Below are 20,404 nucleotides of genomic sequence, written 5' to 3'. Positions count from 1 at the left end.
AAATAAGATGTGAAGATGTGTACCTCCTACTTTTCAGATTCTTAACTCATATGCAAAATTTCTCTTTTCTGTTATTTTTTTTATTTTCTAGTTAACTTTATAGCTGCCATCACTATCAGCCATCCATTAAGAAAGAAACCATATCCCAGTCAGCCCATAGAGCTGGATGCCTTCATAATGCAGTATCCGCGGCAGCATCCAGGTTTAGCACCGAACCATCTCGGAGCTATCAGAGCTTGTTAGAAGAAACTGTGTGACAAGAATATACCTACGGTACATAAGACAGAGCTGAAACTAAAAAGCTCAGCAAAACATGGCACTCAGCACCAGGCTCCAGTAAGCAAAACAGCTGGATATGAAAACGCAAAATGGCTTGACACAAAGTCAGCTCCAGTCATGTCCAGCAAATCTTAAAATGCAAAACCTGTTGTTGTCCCATCTCAATCCAAGATGTTTCTACAGAAAACCACATTAGTATTGCCACAGTTTGCTCCTCAGCACTTGAGGACGAGTTATTAGCCAGGACAAATTGCCAAATAAATCTGTGGAGCTGCCGCAGGACTGGCTAAGCCCTCATGGTCTCCTAACTCCTGGGAAAGGAGATGCACGTACGTGAGAAAAGCTGGAAGTGGAAGGAGTTGTGTCCAAGAAACCCTGTCTGAGCTGAGCTGAGCTGGCACCGAACTCTGCCGGGTCTCCCGAACTATTTACATGAACTGGCTAAATTCGGGGTTGGGATATTGCAGCCACATGGTACCATGCACACCTGATGACTAAACAGAAGGCATTTCCCTAGGGGGAAAAACCCCACCTCACTTGTAATAGTAAATTATATCAACTAGTATATTATACTGATTTTTGAGTTTAATGTACACAAATAAGGGAGATCCTTACTTAACTTGCTAAATAAGCTAAACCCTGTAGGAGGATGTTCAATGAACTTCCTAGGAAATAAGAATATTTCATGAATATCATTAAGTGGAGCACAGAAATACACAAGAAGCCATTTAGCATAATAAAGCTCCAACTCTGTTAAGCCTCTTGAGGCTTACCACAATTTTCAAATAAAAAGACTTCTCCACTCTTATAAAATCCCAAAACAGAATATAAACAACACAAACAGCAGACACCCATCCATCCATCCAGATCTCTCTCAGATATCTGTCATTTACAATTCACACTCTACTGAAATCCACGCAAGAAAAGAAAATGGTCGTTTAGTACGTTTGCAAGTCAAAGGAAACCAAGACACTTTTTTCCTATCTGCCCAATTTTCTTTTCTCAAGTGTTCCAGAAATCATTCTGGAAAGCATGTGTATGCCTTAGGTATCTGTGAGGACTTGGCTTTTCAGGAACTGTTATGGCTTGGAGAGACGCAGCACCATCAATTTTGGGGAGCTGCAAACTCCTCTATTCTACAGCACATTCACAACCAGTTACAACTGGTATTATCCATTAAAAAGAATCAGAAAAGGCAGAAATTTACACTGCAGATTAAATAACTTCACGTGTTTTATAATTGTGCTAGTCCATACTTGTGGCTGAATAACAAAGCTGATATAATTTCTAATGTCACCCATGTCACTATGCTCTTTGACTTTTTAATACAAATGAATCGCATCGCCTTTGACACCAAAGACAGAAATGCCTTGGTACGGCGTTCGCACTGCCAATTTGTTTCAAACACAACAGGCAGGCAGTACTCTGAGGAAGAGTAAGTTGTGAGTTGCAGCCTGGCTGCCTACTTGAACCACACCTTCCCTGAGGCACTACGGCCCTCTCCCTCTTGCGCAGCCGGCAGGCAGCACACCATGCCACTCGCCAGCCACAGTTCATCGTGAAAGCTGTATTTAGATTGCTACTTATCCTCGTTCTCCACATGTTGCAAATTCTTTGGCTCAAGTACAGCCCTCATGAGATGCTGCAATGTCATTATGAATGTTTGCTTATTAAATGAAAGTCTGATTTTAAATCAAGATCCTTTTTATTAAAAAACGGATATGTCAAAGCCCCGACTTTCCATTACTAATCAATTTTAACACCACACTTGCCATCAGCTCTTCAGGACAGAGAAATGCTTGCATCTTTATTTTCATGGGAAATTCAGTTATCCCTTCACAAATCAGCAATATTAAAGTGTTTCTACTACGATTACTAGGACAAGGCACGCACGGAAGCCTCATCATCTCTTTCTCTTTCCGCTTCTAGGTTAAGTTGCACAGCTCTGTTCAACAGAGACGGCGGCCAGCAAGGCTGAGCCGGACAAGCACCTGGAGCGCCAGGGAGCTGCGCGGTATGCACCCAGGCAGCTCTCCTCAGTATTGGTGGAACCAGGCACTAAAAACGCCTCCGGCTCAGCTTGGGTGATTTACCTCTACTGATGCGATTTAGATGACTATCAGTACTGGCTCTACTTTTTTCCATGTAAACAATGTAACTACTCTACAAAATAGAAAATACGTAAATCCTATGATTTAACTTTACACAGCAATTCTGTACGAAGCTATGCTATGTCCCAGAAGGTTTTGCCACTAGATCATTATTTACTAATGGGCGGTAGGGTAGCAACAGAACATAACCTCCAAAGGCACCAAGATGAATATTTAATCCAGAGTTTCTGCCCCTTAATATTTTATTAAAGCCTGGCTATTTTCCACCATCCTGAAAATACTATAGTCCATTAATGATAATTGTGTATCTCAATGGATTCAGATTTTAGCACCTTCTGGATTTTACAATGAAATAATTCCTATGCTGTTCATTAACAGCAAAGACTGTGCTATTTGCAGCTTCAAGCCCCAGTATTTATTTGTTAATAATTTTCTTTTAACCCAACCAGTACAGGGCAGGAAGGGGGTTCAGAACTCACATTAATAATAATATCACAAAAATATTTCCTTTTTTCAAATACGAAAAGCAGCATTTAGGCTCCAGTTCCCTTGTGGTGTGAGAAATAAGATGCAGGTCCTGTCTCTGCTGTGAACCGAGCCAACTCGTACAAATGATAGCTCTTCACTCATCCAGGTAACATTAATTGGATATCACAGCCTGCTTTTTTCTGGCCCTGTGCAAAACAATATACATGATGATGGTGCCAGCAACAAAGCAATGGGCACTAAATTAGATTTTCTAGATCAAGCCCAGTAGAAAAACCATTCCCTGTGCTTTTCTATGACTAGAAGACTAATCTCCAATGACTTTATTGAATGTCTTTCACAGACATTCGATTATCTAAAACAATAAAACAAAGAAAGGCAGTTTATTGCCTTGGGAACTGCAAATTTCCTTCCCCCTTCATTACAGAGGTACTAGAAACAGAAATCCACTTCTTTCAAGTCCTGTAGGACTGGGATGGAAAGAAAACAGTTAAGCAAATGTTCAGGATCACTATACACAGAAAAAATTCTTTCACCTTCCTTAAGCCATTACGTTGCAGAAGAAATTGCACTAAGAATTTTTCCGCTATTCTTTTTAAAAGCACTTCTACACTGTTTAGAGAGCTTTTTTGTAACGGTAATGGACTAACCAGGATGTGCCTAGCCAGAGATGCAAACCCAGCTACTTGGGCTGCCCAAGAATTGGAAACCTTTTTAAAGCAAGAGTTCCACCATCTAGAAACCAAAGGATATGCTATCATGTCTTTTAATTCCTTGCAAGAACAGTTTCATTCAGACAGTGGTATAAACTGCAGAGACATCTAAGCTGCATTTGATGAGCAAGCGTTTATCATCTCTGGTAGCTTTTGAACTAAAAATATATATTAAAAAAAAAAATTTCAGTATCTACTTACATTCATGCTTACCTGTCACTAGGAATATTATTAATGCACATAAAATCAAACAGGTTTTGTTTTGAAGGCTAAATCTTCAAAACTGTAATGAGTGCTGAAGTTACATAATTGATACACATGTTCATTAACGAGCTTATTTTAGCAGCAGACTTTACCATATAATGCTTTCTACCTAAGTAACAGAAACAGAATATATTTCTTTCATTGCCTATGAGAATATTATTATTCAAAACACACTTTATATGAAATATATGCATTTATATATTAACATATTTTGGATATTATGTGTGTCTACATACATGTATTTAATTTTTATGCGCTAAATAATCCCCGTGTACTTTTCACTTTGTACCATATGGTACATTTATGTGCAAGACTAAACCCGTTCTGAAGACATATAATAACCCATTTGTCATCACACTAATGTTTCATAGATGTTTGCAATATCTTGGTTATATTTCATTGCTAAATATGCTCATTTTTTGTTTGTACTTTTAAGTTCTGCCTGACAGTACAGGTGTTCAGGCCTTGATCTAATGCCCACTTGAGTAAATAAAAGCTTTTGTTAACCTAAATGAAGTAGGTAAGTCCAGCTGCATTGTCCTTCGGAGTGCAAACTGTCCTTCCCTCACTACAATTCGAGTTTCTTACTGTGTTTCAGCACGTGGCGAGTGGATGCTTTATTTCAGAAACCTTTCAACTTTACCTTTTGTGAAAATACTTTCGCTTTGCAATTAAAGCATTCATACATTTCCTTGAGAAATTATTTAAAAGGAGAAAGTCCATTTTCTTAATCTTTTGCTTTATGTTTTTCTTCGTTAGTCTGACACTATTTCTGTACTTAATGTCAGTGCAAGGAAGATTTTTGCCACAGAATAAATAAAAGACCCCTTTCCCCATCCTGGTCACACATAGAGAGACATAAAAATAGACTGACAAGTTGTTGTTAAAAAGAAACAAGTAACACAGTTATTTACTTTTTTTTTCTACATACATCACTGAGGAAAGGGATGAGGAGATTGAGGACGAACAGGTAAGTATTCTGCTTCATTTCAGGACTCAAAATGTTTTGAGAGTAGTGGCTACGGCCAGAAGAGCACCAGCAAGTCAGACTGAAAGGGGTAGGTAGAAAACTGATGATGTACAAGAACAAAGCAAACATGCAGGGACTTTTATGTACTTTCTTCACAAATCTTGCCATACTCAGCACAAAATGTTCTTAAACAGCAGTTCTGATGTTGATCAGTTTAAAAGATGTTAAGCATTTTGCGCTGTTGCGATGAGTGACATACAGGGGCCTTTTATTCCAGATGAGAACTGTATCTTTGACCACAAAAAGGACTCGTACAAAATCTCATGTTCAGGCAGACTCTTAACTGTGATGGTCTATTAATTATTCAGACGAGGTAAGAAGTTACTAAGGGTTGCATTAAATACTGTCACAGCGTGTGTGTGAGCGAAAACATATACAGAGCATTTGACTGATGATACGCAGCAAAGCTCTCACATATACTCATGAAGTAGACAGTTGATAATGGCAAAAATGATCATTAATTAAAACACAGAACTGAAAGATGCTTATCTAGAATCCCATTAGCTACAAAGCCTGCGTGGGGTGAAGCTGAAGGATATACATATGAAGAGCTAATGGCCTATGGCTGGCTTCTGCAGATCCTGTCGCTGATAAGGATTTTGCCTCGGAAAGATAAGGAAGTGGCAGAAGAGATAACTCACTTGATGGGGCGCTTTTCAATTTGCCTTCCGACTAGGGCTACAGCAGAAAATAAATATGGCACGGATAAAATGTATTACAAATTTGGAGATACATTTAAATGTTTCCCTATAAAAGGTTTTTTTCTTTGAATACTCAGAGTAATAAGTGCCGTTACTTCCGTAAGTGAACGTGCCTTACACGGTATATTACACTTAGGTATTTTTGTCATTTTGCGTACTCTGAGTTGAAATGTTACGGGTCTGGGTGGCAAAGTAGTCCTCCACTGAAGAAAGTACAAGATTATCACTCATTTTACTCAGAAGAGCTTTCTGAGTTTTATATATACATAAAAATATTTATGTGTACATGTGTGTATGTATATGTATGTGTAGCTGAGCTGTATTTTAAGTATAGCCTAACATTAATAAATGTATTATTATACACTAAATTGCCTTATATGTAAAAGCACACACACCTGAAACATGGTTTTAAAATACTCATAATAATCTTGACATATATTCATATTACCTTTACCTCTCTATATATTTTCATTTACTTTTTCACAATCATTACACAGAAGTAGTTATCCAAAGCTTACGATACTTGGCAGAACAGGGCATAGTGGGGAGAGAGAGAAGAAAGCAATTATTTAAAGAGCTAATTGTTAAAAGCAAAACAAAGAAACATCCTTTCTCTGTGCTTGTGTCCATTCAAAGATGCTGAAGATCTTAAGATGACAGTAAATAACATTGAGCTGACTATTAGGCAGAATGCAAGTCGCTTGATGAATCCACGTGTGACATCATTATTCAATTACATCTGTATCATTCATACATGCGTCAAAATCCTTTTAGGTCCACAGAGCCATCCAATATAAAATTTTAACTTTTTTCTGCATATGTTTTTCATGTAAAAATAAGATACTGTGCCATGTTTTCGTCAGAGACCTATACTACCTTTCTTATAATTTATTTACGTATCTTAAAGTAAGGAAAAGGCGCAAGATAGCGATGATATAAGCACTCTTTTGTGATGATTTGTATAATCTACACACAACATCTGTGAACAAATGTTAATTTCTAACTTGCATAGCTATGTAGGCAGGAAAATAAGTTAAAAAAAAAAAAAAAAAAAGACTTTTTTCTACCATGCTGGAACATCCCTCTTACTCCTCTGTGAACTATCAACAGTTGCATTAACAAACTCCTCAAGACTGCCATGACGAGTAAGAAGCACAAAGCACGTCCACACACAAATTACTCCTAATTTCTTTAGGTTAGAGTCTAACTAAATAATATAATTTAAAAAAAACCCAACCAACCAACAACAAAAAGTGGCCATCATATTTGGAAAAATAGTTACTCATTCTTTAGGAGAAATTTTAAAAAATAGAGGACTAGTTCTTTAACAATTTACTAACTTTTTGTATTTCAGATCTTTTTTAAAGCTAATTCTAGAGATTTATAGAGGCAACTTTAACCTTGCCTTCCAAATGGAAGAACTGTAAATGCATACATGTATGAAGGAGCTACAGGAAAGAGCCATTTAAAATTTAACAGTCAACAACAAAAAAAAAAAATCCGCAATCCTCCCTCCAGAAAATTATATCCATAAAGAAAATTATTTTTATCTAAAAAAAAAAACAAGACCAAAATGGAATATGTGGCTGATGTTGCCAAAAGTATCTTTTTCTAAAATTGAAAAACCACAAATCCTACCAGCCACCACTGAAAGAGATGGCAAAAGTGAGGCTTGATCATCCATTCAGGTGAATGTACAGGGAATTGTTTTGTACCTGCCCTCCTTGCTAGGAATGCAAGGGGGAACAAAAAACCCACAACCCAACCGAACAAAAAATAAAAAAACCCCACCAAGTAATGTGCTAAAAATCTCTGAATTGCTGTAAGAATGTGAGCACTGAACTTCTCTAACAGTTCAAATGTTATGCAAAAGCAAAGAATAAATCTGTAGCACTGAAGACAAATTTTTTAATATAACTAATGAACAGGTACAATACAGAAGCACTAATCTGACACTGCAAAAAAATGATAAACAGATTTTTTGCCTCCCTCTCCAGAGTGCACATTACTTTAAACTGCAAATAAGAATCGGGGATGTCTTCCCCTCACAAATCCTGGGAGCTCTAGTGCCTTGCTCCCCTTTTCCCAGAGTGGCACAGAGCTCTTGTTACACCGTTCATCATCAGTATGAAGTTGGCTTGTTGGAACAGAGTATTACTTCTTATCTGTCCTCGATATATGTATGTACACATCTGCTGGTCTCTCCTATATGTAGTTATTACTCGAATAAGAAATACTGACTTCCATGCTATCAGTGGAGCTATAATCCATCGCCTGCTGAACGGTTGTGGAACACAAGCTAAAATCGAATTAATTTTTTAAGCAAATTATCAATAGGAATGCTACCAGCTATGGACAACACGTCTCAGCTCTCCCAGGAAAGACTGTTTAATACACCAAAGAACAGACAGACACGCACACCTCCCAGCCAGAGCAAGGAAGACATATCCATTCCCTGCTGACAACTGCTGGAGACTTACCAAAAGCACGGGAGAGATTCATTAAGGTAGCTTCTACCAGAGAAATGCCATGAAATGGACGGCTAGCCCATGTCAGGAGCAGAGAAGTAGCATCAAAACAAACACCTGAAGCATTATTCTTTCTCTTTTTAAAATCAAAACTCTTTTACGGTAAAAAAATTCCCAGGCAGGCAAAGGTTTCAGTGAGCCACCCCAGTAACCAGGGACCTTTTATATTTGCTTCCCCATTTGAAAGTTGAAATATCAAGTCTTATAAACTTAAACAAGCCAGCCCAACCCATCTTCATAACAGAAGTTCACTTTGGGTACACAGACATCTTCCTTTCAAGGAAAACTGAATATTTTGACCTGGAACTGTGACACTGTAATCAAAATAATTCAAGAACAAACATGCAAAGATTTTACCGATCTCATATTCAAATCTGTACGAACAGCCAGTGATTTTAATGGTAGGATTACTCAACTGTAACCGCAAAAAGCAAAATGAAAGACCAGGTGGTATTTTTCTCCAGATGTACACAGGGCACAGTGCAGTTTGATCCGCTGCTTACACTGCGATGCCCTCGGCACGAGGGCCGGTTCTGTGGTTACACAAATTTCAGCACGGCTTGACCCTTGGCTCTGACCCGGGTTCCCAGTCACCGCTAGAAGTTCAGCGATCGAGCGAACGGGGGCTGTAACGCTCCCCGACTGCACCCCGCCGGCACGGGCTGACCCCGCACCTTGCGGGAGGAGAGCTGCGGAGGCTGCGCCACGGGACCTGGGCAGCACGGGGACCGCGGCAGCCGCTCTGCTACGTGGTACGCGGCTGGTGCTTCACGCTTGCTCTTACGTCTAGTTGCCTGTGAGGCATGAAGGACCTATCTTAAGAAGGGAGAGCGAGCAGGATCCAAGCAGCAAAGCGCAACAGACAGTTAAGGGAATTTCTTTATCTCACCCGTTACACTGGAGTCAAGGGTTCAGCCACCCGTCCCACATGGCACAAACCTTCTGTTGCTGCTAATAGAAAGAAGCGGCTGCAGAGCTGTTGCTTCACAATCCTAACTACAGACCTACCAGCCAAACCGTAAGATAGCTAAAGGGATACTGAAGATTTGCCAGCTCATCTATGGAGTACGTTATTTCTCCCCCTCTGGTGCTTTCTGAAACATATTCTACATTTCCAAAATACATTGTTGTTATGTACCTACTGATGTATACAAATAGGTGGTTCAGCAAACAAACACTTTGTTTGACGATGTTCTGTTTTAAGCTAATAGAGAAGTAAAAGTTGCGCAATCGATTCCTTTCCTATTTATTTGAGCGTTATGGAACTGTAATACATTACCAGCCTGTCCTGAGCATAACAAAATTTCTCGGATTCATGCTGGCAGTAAGTGGCCCTTTGAGGATTCCGGTGTTTTCCCCCCCAGACACTCTCCTTATTCTTCTGGTTGATCTAAATCTTATCAATTTCTTCCTCCTGAAGTAAAAAGCAGTCCAGCTCTCAGATGGCTTGTGGTTTCTGAGACTGAAGTGGAGGGAGAATGACAGTCTGTCTGTCTCAAAACCTATTTCTGAATTCATTCATGAGCTCTCATTAAAGATGTAAGAGAATTATGAAGGCAGAGAAATAATGAAATAGGAGTCTTTTCCAAACTGGTCTCGCTATCCCACCACACTCAAATATCTGATATCCACTGTGACACACTTTCTTCCACATTGATGAATTTTAATTTCTGTTGCTCAAGGGTAACACTTCAGGAACAGCGTGAGTGGTCATTATATCACATACACATTAGAGTCTACCTCTCTTTAAACTAGATGCCTGAATTAATAAGGTCCTTTTCCTGTACTGTGCGGCCATACTGGCAAATACTTTCTGACTGGGTAAAACTAAAGTGCAAAAAAGTGCTTTCCCAGCTGTCTTGTGAAGTCAAGATCAGAGAACAGCATGCAGGCTTTTGATATTTCGCGTCGGGATGCGCATTCTCCAGAGCTCTCCATATTGCCGATGGAGACCACGTTCCTTGACAGCCTTCAACTTGGCGAGGGGGCAGAAAAACGCCTGCCTCCCCCCTAGCGCACCCCACCTCCAAACATATCACAAAGCACTACCATCCGCCACAACAGAGGATTAAACGATATGTTACTTTTGCCAAATGAAGTACAGATTCAGCCTGGTCAAGGCCAATTCACCCGACTTTATATACCTCTGTAAACACTTGGAGCGACGCTTCAGAATTCATAACTGCAGTTACTAACAGTTTGACCCCAACAGCTTTATCTGCCCTCCGCTTTGAAGGTAGAATATACTTAACATTGAAGATGGGACCTGATTTGTTAATATTGGCTTCAAAAGATAGGTTGCAGTGTAATGATGTTTACCTTTTGCTGAAGACACAAAACTGGACATCTACCAAAACAACATGCATGACCTACTGACTTAAAGGAACCTAGGTTTTTGTCTTTACTGCAGAGTAATAACTTTGCTGTACACTAAAAAAGTTAAAGTATAAAAGAAAAAAAAAAAAAAAACCACACCTTTAAGAGGTTTTTAAGAGGAAAAATACAACACTATTGCTTCACAATAAACTAGCTTATTATATGATTATATCACATCTTCTATTCTTTATATCAACAAATCAAAATGCTTTCTTGTGCTACGGAGCTGAATATTCTGTCTGAGCACTATCCCCACAGGTGAACTCAAACTTCAGTGCAAAATACTTAAAGAAAGATGTATGCCCATTTCATTATGCTGCAGCAATCTCTTCGTGAGTTGTCAAGAGCAAAACTGTCAGTCCATGTCACAGAGGTACTCAAAGGACTAATTTGCTTTGGTAAAATGCTGCTATACAGTTTTCTGAACCACCTTTTCTTAATACAGCTTGGGTATTCCAGCACAGCAATAAGTTTGCCACATAGAAGTATGTTAACTGTGCAGAAGCTGCCAGTAATTTTGCTTTCTAAGTGATCAGTCAATACTGCCTGATAAGATCACATAAGCAACAAGGCCAGCCTTTCAATATTAACCAATTTTATATCTTATCTTTTCCCAGGTGACTGGCTGTGATGCCAGGTGAAAAGGTGATGGAGAGTTCAAAACATGAGATAAATGATAGATGCCTGCAAATTTAATTAGCAAACAAAAATCCAGGGATAGCTATTATTTGGCGGAAAGACATAAGCCCTGGCAAGGTATCTGTGGGTTCTCCTATCTTGACATAACAAGGGGCACACTAGCAAGGGGAAGAGAAGACCTAGATTCTAAATTTTTCCCAAATATGGGGAGAAACTCTCCCCTGCCCCCCAGCTGGTTTGCCAGACTGGTCTTCGCTTGAAGCTCCTGCTACGCTCCGGCCACCTCGCTCACATGCACACAAACGCAGGCAGAGCGAGGCGTGTCTGCTAGGAAATACCTCGCCAGACCCATGTCTGGTCCATCAGCAAGCTCGGTGTGTTTACTCAGATCCATTTCTTCAATTAGAAGAACTCTATCATCCTTGCAGCTAAGCCATGACTCAGTTTTGGAAGACAGGAGATAAGGCGGGGAAAGAAAAAAAAAAATAAAAGAAAGAAAGAAGCTGTATAGGGAGGAGGAAAAAAAAATTAAAACCTTTAGAAATTATTGCTAAGAAGTAGTCGTTTCAAGGCAGGTTAAAGTCCTATATCAGTTAGCACTATCGCACCCGCAATACAAAACTTGCTCAAACCTGCACTGTCAGGTCCCTCGTATAAATAACTTGTTCGTCTGTGGACCATCTATCAAGGTATATTGTTCTTGAGATGCAGATAATATTCTTTTATGCCGTGGTATCCTGACTGATGCTTTTTCAAGTATGGTTGGACAGACAATACTAATATATTCTTGGTAGAGTGCGCACTCTTACTTTAGGATTCCCAGATTTCTTATGGTCTCTAGAAATTTGAATTACATATCACATGTTTGAAAAACTAAAAATGTCTACACATTTTTTTACTACTTGTTATTAATATATTTTAATAATATCTAATTGCAGCAGTGTTATTCAATGTGTTTTAAGTTTTATTCCTTTTCAGGTGACAGCAAGCAGCAACCAAAAAAAGTAAGTTATGTTTGACTAATGCATTTACACTGCTATTATTTAGCGTGTTCTTCAGCTCTCTCGGAACCTGAACCGCTGGCAGCTTTCTGGAAAGCCAGTTTTGTAGTATGTACCAAATACTAGAAAGAGAGAGATGTATTAAAATTTGAGATTGACAGACAGCTGGCTGAATTTAAAGGGAAAGTAAGTAGAGCAGCGGTAGCAACCGTGTGAACTTAATAGCAAAAAAGTGAGAGTCGTGGGATATCTGGGATCAGATCAGGCTCTGTCAACCAGAAGATGATATTACACCTTTAAGGCCATCGGGGCTCCCGGTCTGGTAAGGAAACAGAAGATTTAAAACCAGCTCTGTCCAGTGTTAAGGGAGCCCAAAGTAATTTGAGCTGGCAGAAGGATGTGTAAAATTGCATCAGTTTAGGATAAAGTTTGGCCTGCTCTTCCTGGCTAGTTGAGAAACAGGGTAATGCAGTGAGAACATGTAAATTCTTCTTTCTTTGTCTCTCTTTTTAAATTATTCTTACCTTGGTTTTCAGTTTGCACATACTTAGTATGGATCGACATGCCTATGGCTATTTAACGCCATTCCTCTTCTCTAGCTATGGTTTTGTTTTTCCTTACTGAACACCAAACGAAACCGAATAACCATCACTCCAAAGTCACCCTATGGGAGAAAGTACACAAGTGTCAGAAATCCTCTTGCAGTTGCTGATATGGAAGCGTACTGAGGAACAGAGTTTTTCATACTAATGAGGTCACCTCATTTACTTTATCATGGAGTCTTTGTTACGGTAAGATAGTTGTATTACATCAATAATTTTAATTGCAGCGTTACCGATGTGTGAACAAAGTATTCCCCTTCTTAGAGATTTACATTTCAGGGAACAGGTAAATCATATAAAACACAGAAAAAGGAAAACTGGTAGAATTAATAAAAGAGATTACCATTGGAATGCAGTCTCCAAATAATGAATTCCACAACTTCAACATTAGAATTCATTATCTTACACGACCCTCCAAAATGATCTGCATTTTTTGACCCTCACAGAGACTGAAAAGCCCTTCCTTTCAGTCATATGTTTGAGAGACTTCTGTAGGATTTTGAGATTTGCATAGGTTCTACATCATTTTTCCATGCCAACTAGTTGTTTAAATTTTTAGTCTGCTACTGATGACTTTAAATAGCACTTTTTCAAGTTTCCCTTGCAGACAGTTTGCACGTGTTAAGTTTTTCTCAGATATATTGCTATTACTTTAATGATTCCTTGGTATAAGTAAATTAGAGAACACACTATTTTCTTTAAGAGCTAGCCATCTAATTTCACGTCAGTAAGTAGCAACTAGCAAGCGCAGTGATGACAGCAGGTCTCTATTTCACGCGGTCCTACCGTTGTTCCCTGCCCCTCCTTCACACTGCGGTTTCCCTGCAGGTAGCATAATTTGACAAAAGTAAAAGAGAAATGCTGAGAGAGTGCTTCTACTTACTCCTCTGTCTAAGCAGGGAAGGGGTCGCTAAAGAAGTGTTGGAACTTTCCCTAGGAAGGTACTGGAGTTACTGGGAAGCCTAGAGAGTAAAATTAAGAACAACCCAAACATAAGGGATAGCATTCACTAAGAATGACACAAAGATTAAAGATAATGTCAGGTATGGTCCCAAAACCAAATAAATACCTTTCTGTATTAAAAACAGAGGCAAGGACATTGCTGGTGATCAAAGGTAAGACAGCCAGGGGAAATACCAGATAGTGAACCTATATCCTGAGGTAAGAGCAAAATCCCCAAATTAAAGCTGATCAAACAAGGAACATGGAATGTGCTTACGGGAACTTACAGTAATGTTAAGAGCAGAACAATAACATATAAGAACAGGAAAATTATAGATCTTATACCTCTCTTTAAGAAGGAAAAGAAAATAACAACATTAGGCAAGCAAATTTAAGATCATTAGCCTTATCGCAGTTGACCAAAACTCCATCCCTCAAAACTTGTGTATAAAAGACAGGCATCTAAGTTAATGGAAGTTTGGTAAACTTGTGTTGAATTTTATTGAAAATAGATTGTTCCAGACTAATGCAATAATTGCTTTATAAACAAGATAAATTGAAACTAAGTTCACATAGATTACTGTATGTTCAATATAGCACTACAACAAAAATCATGAGTTCAGCTGTAAAAGACAGGTTGTAGCACAAGAATTGTAAATTGCGTAAAGAATTAACTACAGAAAAATAACAGTGATTTGGACTGGACTGGAAGAAAGTTGTTCAAGTACTTCTCCAAGGACGAGTCTCAGAACTACTACTAATTGGTTAACGTTAACAATTTTGTGGGAGAAAAATGGAATGGACTTGTAAAGTGTGTTGATCAGGAGGAATTATCAAAATAAAGTTGGATGCAACACTGAATAACTCGTGGAAATGATGGGAGCAGTAAAACTGTGATGATATTCAGTCAAAGTGCAAGATCATTTATTCACCGATACAAAGCACTTCCTAGTTTTAGATATGAATTATTTGGAAGTGACAAAGGAAGACAGAAACTTGGGTTTCTTTTTCAGACTGATTGACTGAGCTATTAATTCAGTGTAGCCATGGAAGAAACAAATACAGTCTTGTGAGGTGGCAGCTGATGTATTTCCATTTTATAAAGTATCATTAATGTCATAGTACAAAAACCCTTGCGAATCAAAACAGCTTAAAACAGTGACATCTACCCTGCCCATGGCACCGAGATAATGAAAATACGCCTCTTGGAAAGCACAGAACTTAGTCCGCTACTATGCTGTCACTTTTCAATGAGTAACAAACTCATTAAAACTTAAGACAAGGCAATATATTCCTATGCCTGAAAAAATTCCTCACATCAGCCCAAAACCAGAAACAATGTCATCCTCACGAATCAGCATAAGCTTCAGCCAACAGAAGGCAACTGGACAAAGTTAAGTCATTTGGCTGCTCTTATGTGCCTCAGCTTTAGACCTTGAGGACAGAATTTCTAATGAAGAACCTCTACCGGAACACTGATCCATCATCAGCTAACATCTCACGGCCTAGAGCAAATTGCTGATTCAACTGTTGGCCTTATATATCTCAAATGATTCTTTGCTACCTTACTTTTCTATTGCTGTTATTGTATAAAGCTCGTGTTGCATTTATGAAGATTGCACAGAGGACTACAAGACTATAAATATAAGTTATCTAATTAGGTATTTCTTTGTTGTAAGTGTTCCATGTGTAAGCAGACATCCATCTTGAAGCCTGTTCCCACCTAATTTCAGTGGAAATGTTGCTACCTTCTTTCATGCAAGAAGGCCGGGACCTCTGCATTTTTATTGCACATTCCCTGGTCTGCAGGGCTATAAAATTTATTACCTCAAAACTCCAAAGGATTAAGACCAGAAGTCAGTTAGAATGCTACACCATGGCAAACCAAAACAGGGTTATAATAATCATCACAATTAACATTTGGCATTTAAGGTATAACTTCTCAATATCTCATATTACAGTACACATTAATCTTTTTTTGTTTTTCTATTTATATCAGGACTGCTGAATGAAAATTAAGTACCACCTTTATGGAAAGGACACAACATTAATGTGGCCTGGCAACAGGCATATTCTTTCTACTTATGAAAGGAAAAAAAAAAAACCCAATGTTTTCCCATTTTGTACAAATGTTTTGAAGCCTTTCTTTCTGCTGTAGCATGACAGCAGCTTTTCACTGTTCAACATCTACTACCTCGCCATGGGAAAAAAACTTACTAACACAGTTTTATAATTTGGATTTCCATCACTTTCTGTCCTCCCATACGTGCATTTCTCAGCAAGTTCTCAGTGCTCAATCCTCTTGCCAAAAGCTACCAGCCTACAACAAAGCTTTGTCTCAGTCACCATAACAAAACAGGGGATCAAAGTAGGAAAACTAGCCAAAGTTGCAGCCACAAGCTTGACCTTCTATATGCTCTGCACATCTGCCTGGATCCTCTGTCAGAATCTAGCTGGGACAGGCTGGCATGATGCCACCTACGGGACTGGGTACCATTCTTCAGAAATCAATTAAAAAAAAAAACCTTTTGTAACAGGAGCAAGAAGCATAAGCACAACTTGGGAAGTCCTAACACCAATCTTGTGTGACCTCTTCATCTAACGCTGTGTAATTACAACACAGTTTCCAAATATGTCTCCTTCTTACCTAATTATAGCATTGAATAGGAAATCTCATGGCAGCCCAGAATCAGACAGGGGAAAAGGAACCGAGGGTTTAATCACCAACCTAAAGGCAAAAGCAGTACGTTACACAGTACAATTTTGAAAGTAGTTCTACTGATTCCCTATCTGGTGTTAGATACCTGAAGTCAGGTTTATTTATGGCATAAATCAGTATACTTCAATAGAGATACACTTAGAAAGAATTTAGCCTGCTTTAAACTGTAATTCAAAACTGAAAAGTCATCCTGGAGAGATCCACGGAATTTCAGTTTCTATCATCTTTACATTGTGTTTCCAGCATTTCCTGTTATTTACTTCTATAAGACATGAATTTAATGGCCAGCCTTTAAAGACAAAAAAACCCCATCACCATTCTAAATGTAACCTAACAACAAGGACATGCACATAGAGCTGTATGTTTCTGGATGATTTTTTAAATTTTTTTTATGATGCCTTTAAAGTTTTGGAAAATATAGCATTATTTACCAGTTAAATCAGTATACTGGTTATAAAAGTAGTTCATATACAATTGTATCTGCACTTTTTAAGTAATCACACTATTATTTGGCATTTAAAAATATCTGACACGTCACATGAGTGATATGCAGGGAATTTTCTAAAAAGTTTGACTGAAGGGGGAAGGGAGGGGGGAAGGGATGGAGGGGACAATGATTTTTTTTTAGCCAGTACTTTGGCACCAGCTTTCATCTTAAAAAATGAACACAAGGAAAAAGAAATAGTATCACAGATCTTTTAAGGAAAAAAAAAATAGCACAAAAATTTTAATAACACCAACTGAAGACCTTTTGTTTGCCTGCTTCTACTCATCAGAGATTCACAGTAAATACTCCAAAACTAGAACTACTGCAAGCGAGGAGTAGAACAAAGACTTTAAGTTTCAGTAAAAAGTTAGGGCATGATCTTAATCTCAGTCATGTCCAAGTGAGCAGATACTGTGATCAGGTTTGTGATGTGTAAGGGACTGAGGTGGTGCGCAGGAAAAACAGAAAACCTTTTGCTCAATTACGTCATATGTCATTAGACAAGAAATTCCCACTTTTTGCATGAAAGAAGATGGTACTCGGAAGATCTCTTCCTAAGTTATCATTGGGGCTGTAACTTCACTGCCACAACAGTGTTTTTACCCCTTCCTCCTCTTTCTGGCACAGCAAGTGCTACTTAATCTGCATCTGCAGCTGTTGGGCTGCTTCACTGTCCAGACAGCTGTCTGCAGCCCCTGAAAAGGTTTTTTTGTTGATGACCTGTTTAATCCTCTTCATCCTATTCCCACCAAAAATAAGCAAATGTCTGCAGCTGAAGTCAAGTCAAACCAACTTTACCTGATGACAAGCAGGGAAAAAAGACATGCAGAATGGGGCTCGTCCTCCAGTACACATTATTAAAATCAGCTGCAGCATACAAAGGGAAGGAGGTCTGCAAGTGAAAAAGGCAGACACACATCACAGACTTTTTTCCACAGTGCTCGAAGGGAGAGAGCTCCTTGATTCCTGGTCGCAGGTCCCCTCTGACCTCCTCCTGGAAACGTTAATGATAAAGGTGATAACACTCGATGAATGCCTCATAACCCTGAACATAACCTCTAGATTTAATTCAGCCGTTCTTGTCTCTTCCACTTTCTGCCACAGTCTTGTTCAAGAGTTATGTTATCTTGGCTTATAACTTTGACCTCTGAAGGCTAGGGGCATGGAGTCAATCAATTCTTCATACTTTAGACCTACCTGAAGGACTCTATTTCATCATGTCATTGTATTCACTTTCTGAAATATTCTCTTTGAATACTGTGAATGTGTTTTAGCCTCAAAACTACTATGGAAAAATGGAGCGAATTCTCACACCTTCCAGCTGCAGTCATGTTTTTCTCTTCCTTATTTTGGTGGGGACGTGGGGGGGTGTGAACCAACAAAAAACCTCATGACACATTCAATAGTAAAACACCAGTGTGCTGGTACAGACAAATGAAGAAATTCTTACTTTTTTTTTAATTCCTAACTGACAAACTAATGTTGTCTACTGTATTTATCTTCATAGTTCATGTTTTACTTGAAGCCATAGGCAACAGAAGAAAGAGAGGGGAAAAGGCTCCTAACAATTCATCTTTGCCTATCCTTTGCCTTTTTACAAGTTTCTCATTATGGGTAGCCCTTATTTCCACTGTATGTACAGCTATAGGTATGAATTAGTTTAAATATCAAAGTAGGCCATTAAATAGCTAGCCAATTAGATAATCTCCATTACAGGAAAATACTGCTATTTAATTAGCTTGTTAAAAAACACCCTTGTACACATACCCTGAGGATAAAACCTAAAACCTCCTGTACAAGGACAAAAAAATATTTAGCCACTACGGCTGCCAACTTTCACAGGTATACAAATGTATTTCTCGGAGAAAATATGTAGAGACCGTTGTGAGATTTACTCTTCTTAAAGTCACAGGATTCAAAACTGCCTGAAACCTGTTCTCTCGGCTACTACGTCTGAGTGCAAGAGAGGAAAACGCTGGCCAGATGTGTATCGGAAGAGAGAAAATCCTTCTCACCCCTCTCCAAAACAAGATACTTCAAACACTAGCCAGCTCTGAACAGTCCGTGGAGAATCCAGCTCACTTGGCCCAGACGCAGCTTTCTCGGTTACTTCCTTACCCCCCTTCCTCCCAAGGCACACATCTGCCCTTCCATCTCCTACCCTCATTCTTTTTAAAGACAGAGTTTAGTTTTCCTCCAAATTAGGAAAGCTATGCAGAAGGATTCGCTGACCCTTAGAAGAGACTGGTAACTGTCAAGACCAGACTCTGCTGCCTAGAAGCATAATTTATTTCTCAATTATATTTGAACTGTTGCTAAATCCAGAAAGAGGAAACACCAAATGACATCATTAATTACTCTGCAAAACAAAATGAAGCTTGCAAAGTTTTATGTAGAACCTGAATACGCTTGCAAATGCTCCTGTAAATTTGTATTACCCTAGTAGCATAACTTTTCCCAGTCGTTCAAGTTATCTATAAAATACAGTTGTGTGAAGACAGAGACATCACACATAAAGAAACCTTCACTACACTATAAACATTCCAGAGGAAAGAAGTTTTGCCTTGTGATTCAAATGCAGATTATGTGAACTAAGTTTTGACCCTAATTACGCTGGGATGAGAAGATATTTAGAATTTGAACTGCACTTCATAAAGCAAAGAGTTGACTGAACCACACCAGTAAGAATATTTTCACAACGTGGCTGGCTGAAACCCACAATATCCTTATTTTTCAAACACAAAAGGCCAAGATCCAAAATGATGATGCTATAAATCTTAAAACATCAACCTAAAACCTTTCCCAGCTACCAAAACAACTACAATTAATAATCCTAATATGGAAATTTCTTGAACTGTCCAGAGGAAATTCTCCCAACTAGTTTCAAACAATGTAATTTAAATAATTTTAACAAGAGATGCAATTTAACGAAAGAAAACAACCCCCCCACAAGTTTACTGTACTGTTGCCAAACTGTAATTCATTGGCATGCTGTCTCCACCTGATTTGCAGGTAATCAGCAAAACTGCTTGGTGGAACAGACATCACGATCTCTGCTCCATGTAAAATGAGGGATCTTAAAAAGAGAGTTAGGGCTCAGGCATCATGTGTAGGAGTCAAAGCAAACATACATGCTTATCATCATTTTAACTGTCAAATAGCATGCTGACTGCGGTCATCTGCTTGTCCAAAATGCATGTCTTGTGTCATCTGTCAACTCTGCAGTGATTTCTTGAATCCTCTAAGCCTTCTACCTATTTAGGCAACTGAAGCCCACACGACACAAAGCTCATAACCTGCCAACTATCAGCTGAACCTCCAAGATGCGTGCATTTGATCCATAGCACATAGGCGTTAATTAAAATCTCATCTGCAATAGAAGATTATCATCATATATTTTCCAAAGGATGACAGCATCCCCAAAACCTGAACCATAAAAGCTAGAAAATATCAAGCCTGAAACACCTTAAAAGCTCCATTCTCAGTTTTGTTTTTCAGGAAATAAAATTTTGCTTCACAGCTTGCT

The sequence above is a fragment of the Platalea leucorodia genome (assembly GCF_965183815.1).
Source record: "Platalea leucorodia genome assembly, chromosome: 6".
In the NCBI taxonomy this organism is placed as follows: domain Eukaryota; kingdom Metazoa; phylum Chordata; class Aves; order Pelecaniformes; family Threskiornithidae; genus Platalea; species Platalea leucorodia.
The sequence above is the reverse complement of the archived record's forward strand: the minus strand, read 5'-3'. Positions refer to the sequence as shown.